Source organism: Loxodonta africana, chromosome 21, assembly GCF_030014295.1.
Source record: "Loxodonta africana isolate mLoxAfr1 chromosome 21, mLoxAfr1.hap2, whole genome shotgun sequence".
NCBI classification, from domain to species: Eukaryota; Metazoa; Chordata; class Mammalia; order Proboscidea; family Elephantidae; genus Loxodonta; species Loxodonta africana.
Genome location: NC_087362.1, coordinates 63,434,565 through 63,438,261, shown reverse-complemented (window position 1 = coordinate 63,438,261; position 3,697 = coordinate 63,434,565). Strand labels below are relative to the sequence as shown.

At 41.4% G+C, this 3,697-nt stretch overlaps 1 protein-coding gene across 4 annotated transcripts in view; it reads left to right on the top strand.

The window, feature by feature from the left end:
• Nucleotides 1–3,697, top strand: part of FTO (FTO alpha-ketoglutarate dependent dioxygenase) — a 412,272-nt gene that overhangs the window by 286,671 nt on the left and 121,904 nt on the right. The gene's annotated exons all lie outside the window — the stretch shown is intronic.

The following is a 3,697-nucleotide window of genomic DNA, read 5'->3' as shown; positions in this document are numbered from 1 at the left end:
TAGCAGCCGTAGCTCTTAACCACTGTGCCACCATTGTGTCCTTGATTCTGTATAGATAGTTCTTAAAAGAGCTTAATGCTCAAGGCAGACCTTTTTTATTAGTTAAGCTAAACTGTTGTTCCGTTTTAAGATGACTTCAGTGGATGTTTTTGGTTTAAGGTTTAGAGATTATCTCAGGGTAATAGTTTCATGGGTTCATATACCCTCCATGGCTCCAGAAAGCCTAGAGTACATGAGAATTTGAAATTCCATCCTGCATTTTCCCCTTTTTGACCAGGAATCTTTATGGAAACTTTGATCAAAATGTTCAAAGTAAAGTATTACAATGCCATGTGCAAAAACCTGGCACTAGAAAACCAGAAGGGAAGAACACGATAGGCATTTCTCAAGCTGAAAGAACTGAAGAAAACCCAAGCCTTGAGTTGCAATAGTTAAAGATTGTATGGACAAAATGTTGAATGACACAGGAAACATCAAAAGAAGATGAAAGAAATACACAGAGCCACCGTACCAAAAAGAATCAGTTATGAAGAACACCAAAAACGCAAGGAAAATATTAGCCCAAGAGAAAGGGTGTTGGATTTGATCAAATGTTTTTCTTCATCCATAGAGAGGATCATGTGGTTCTTTTCCTTTGTTCTGTTGATGTGGTGTGTTATATTGATTGATTTTCTAATGCTGAGCCTTCCCTGAATTCCTGGAATAAATTCCACTTGGTCATGCCTTCTAGTATGTTGACTGTGGGTGTAGCTTCCACTAAAGATTCCTGCTTCTTAGCACACAGCAACCTCAGTTAGAAGTCCTCAGCACTGACAGGAGTAGCAGACAGACCTGAACCGAGTCCCTGGAAGATCTGTCCTGTTGGTTTCAGAGTTGTGAGCTATGAGGTACACAGGGAAGCCAGTGGAGTGTTGACTATGGGGGCAGACTCCACTGCACAGGCCTTCTGTTGCAATTCACAGTCGGCTTGCATTCTACAGTGTCCGGGTAGGGGAAGTGCTTGTACACTCAAAGCGGACCCCCAGAGAGCTCGGCCTTTTGCTCTCAGGGCTTGCCTGGAGTATGTTGGCTATGGGTGTAGCTTCCACTAAAGATGCCTGATTTTTAGCACACAGCAGCCTCGGTCAGCAGTCTTCAGCACTATCTGACAGGGGTGTAGACAGACCAGAACTGACTCCCTGGGATGTCTGTCTTGTTGGTTTCAGAGACCTTAGCTGTGGGGTGTGCAAGAAGGCAGGTAGAGTGTTGACTGTGGGAGCAGACGCCGCTACATGAGCCTTCTTGGCTTGCATCTGACAGTGTCTGGGTAGGGGAGGTGCTGACACACTCTGAATGGGCCTCCAGGGAGGTCTGCTTCGTTGATTTTAGGGCAGAAGTTTAGGGTCTTGTCCGTTTGTCCAGGCAGAAGCTATGGTGGTTGAGGAAGCAGGCTCTTTCTGGGGCTACTACCTCAGTTCACAGCAGCTGGTGGCCTGCATGGCTGGAGGAGGGGCAGGGATGGTGGGAAAAGCAATTTTCCTACTGCGTACGACTTGTCGATTTGTTGATTCTTGCCTGTCTGCGGTTCTCCACTGCTTTCCTCTGCTCCCGAATTCAGAATCCCTCAAAGCCAAACACTGTTCCCTTGTTGTATTTCTTGTTGTATTTATATGGGGAGGGTCAGAACAGTGGCTTGTTTAAGCCATTATCTTCCCAGAATTCTTAACCACTTTTTTATAATTTTTAAATTAATAAACACTTATAGAAAATTTGTGAAACATAGAAAGGCACAGGAAGAAAATAAAAATTACCCATAGCATGCAGAACTGCTAAGGTTTGGCATATGAGTAGAAATATTTCTGTAAAATTTTTGTATCCCATCTTTTCACAGAATATTATGTTATCATTTTCACATTCATTACATTTTCTTCAAAAACAATTTCACTCAGAATATAATTTATTTAGCTATATCTCTTTTGTTTTTCACTATTTTAAATATTACAGTAAACATCCTTTTGTAAGAATCTTTGACCCTTTCTCAACAGATTCCTAGGTAGAGAATTAATAGGTAAAAGGAAATATACATTTTAAGACCCTTACAAATAACAGGTACTTGGTAAGTATGTGTGCAAGGAATTTTGAATAATACATTGTCAATCTGATTTTTAGAAAGATGTAACAGTTTACGATTTCATTAACAGTGTTTGAGAATGCCTCTCCCTTCTCATGTTTAGTAGCATGGAATGTTACCATTAAAAAAGAAAAAAAACTTTGCCAATCTTATGGGAAAAAGTAATATCTCATTTCATTTCTTTGTTATTAATATGCCTAAACATTTTTCATGTTTACTGGCCAAAGTGTGTGTGTGTTTTTTGGGGTGTGTATGTGTGAATTTTCTGAGTTTTCTGCCGATTTTCTCCTTCTGTTTGAGGTAAGCATGGTAATTGTTAATACTGGCAATGGCTTTGTACTCTTCATTATTAATTTACAATTTTTGCAACTGATAGAAAAATCCCAACTTGGAGCCCAAGAAGAGAACTAAAAGGTCTCTGTACATCTGACCTGACTTTATTTTCACTAACCGCTTTCCTGAATTACATTGTGTATGAAGTACTAGTCTTCTAGCCAACTCATGGCTGTTTTTGAAGCTCCTTCTGTACTTGGGACCTTCCATGGAGGCTGTCAGTTTGCCTTTTCCCCAGGAGCTTATTTGCTTCTACAGGAAGCCATTAGCCAAAGCATGTTGGCTCATTAAATCTGATCTCTGGACCTTAAAACCTGGCTTCCTAATTTATGATGCTCACCAGTAGAACTCTGCCCATGGATTTTCATCCACAAGAACAAAACCTGCGGATCTCAGCTCTCTGTATCCTTTATGAGTTGAAAAATGAAGAAGATAGACACAGTCCTACCCTTAAGTCGAGAAGCAATGGTCAGCCATGAAATGAAACCCCTGTGACTTTGCCCCTTCCTACTGGGTCTCCTAATTTTATTTATTTATTTATTTTCCTGACTGGAGTTCTTGATTTATTCTTCATTCTTTTTTTCTAACTTGATGCTATTGGAATTTTTTAACCAAACCACTGTGAAGTCAGTCATTGACCTCTGCTTTCTGGTAAAATTGTTTGATAGACTGATACCCCTTGGAAACCAAAGTGCCTGAAAAAGAACTGTTTTATACATTTTCAATGTTCATTACTAGGCAAACAGGTTAGACCCTGTACTGAGTTCCTAGTTAGGGGAATCTGGCGTGGGAGGAGGAAAAAAAAAAGACTAATTACCATCAAGTCAATTCTGACTCACAGCGACCGTGTAGGATAGAGTAGAACTGCGCCACAGGGTTTCCAAGGCTGTAAATCTTTATGGAAGCAGACTGCCACATCTTTTTCCCAAGAACTGTCTGGTGGTCTCGAACTGCTGACCTTTAGGTTAGCAGCCAAGCGCTTAACTACTGAGCCACCAGGGCTCCTTCATGGGAGGAGAGAGGGACTAAAATCCTGCGAACACTTCCCTCTCCAAACTGGGAAGACTTTGTCAGCTCTTTAACCAAAACCAAACCCACTGCTGTCAATTCCAACTCCCCCATAGGGCTCCCAAGGCCGTGAATCTCTGTGGAAGCAAACTGCCACATCTTTCTCCTGCAGAGCTGCTGGTGGTTTCGAACCACCGACCTTTCGATTGGCAGTTGATCACTTCAACCACTGTGCCACCTTTTTCT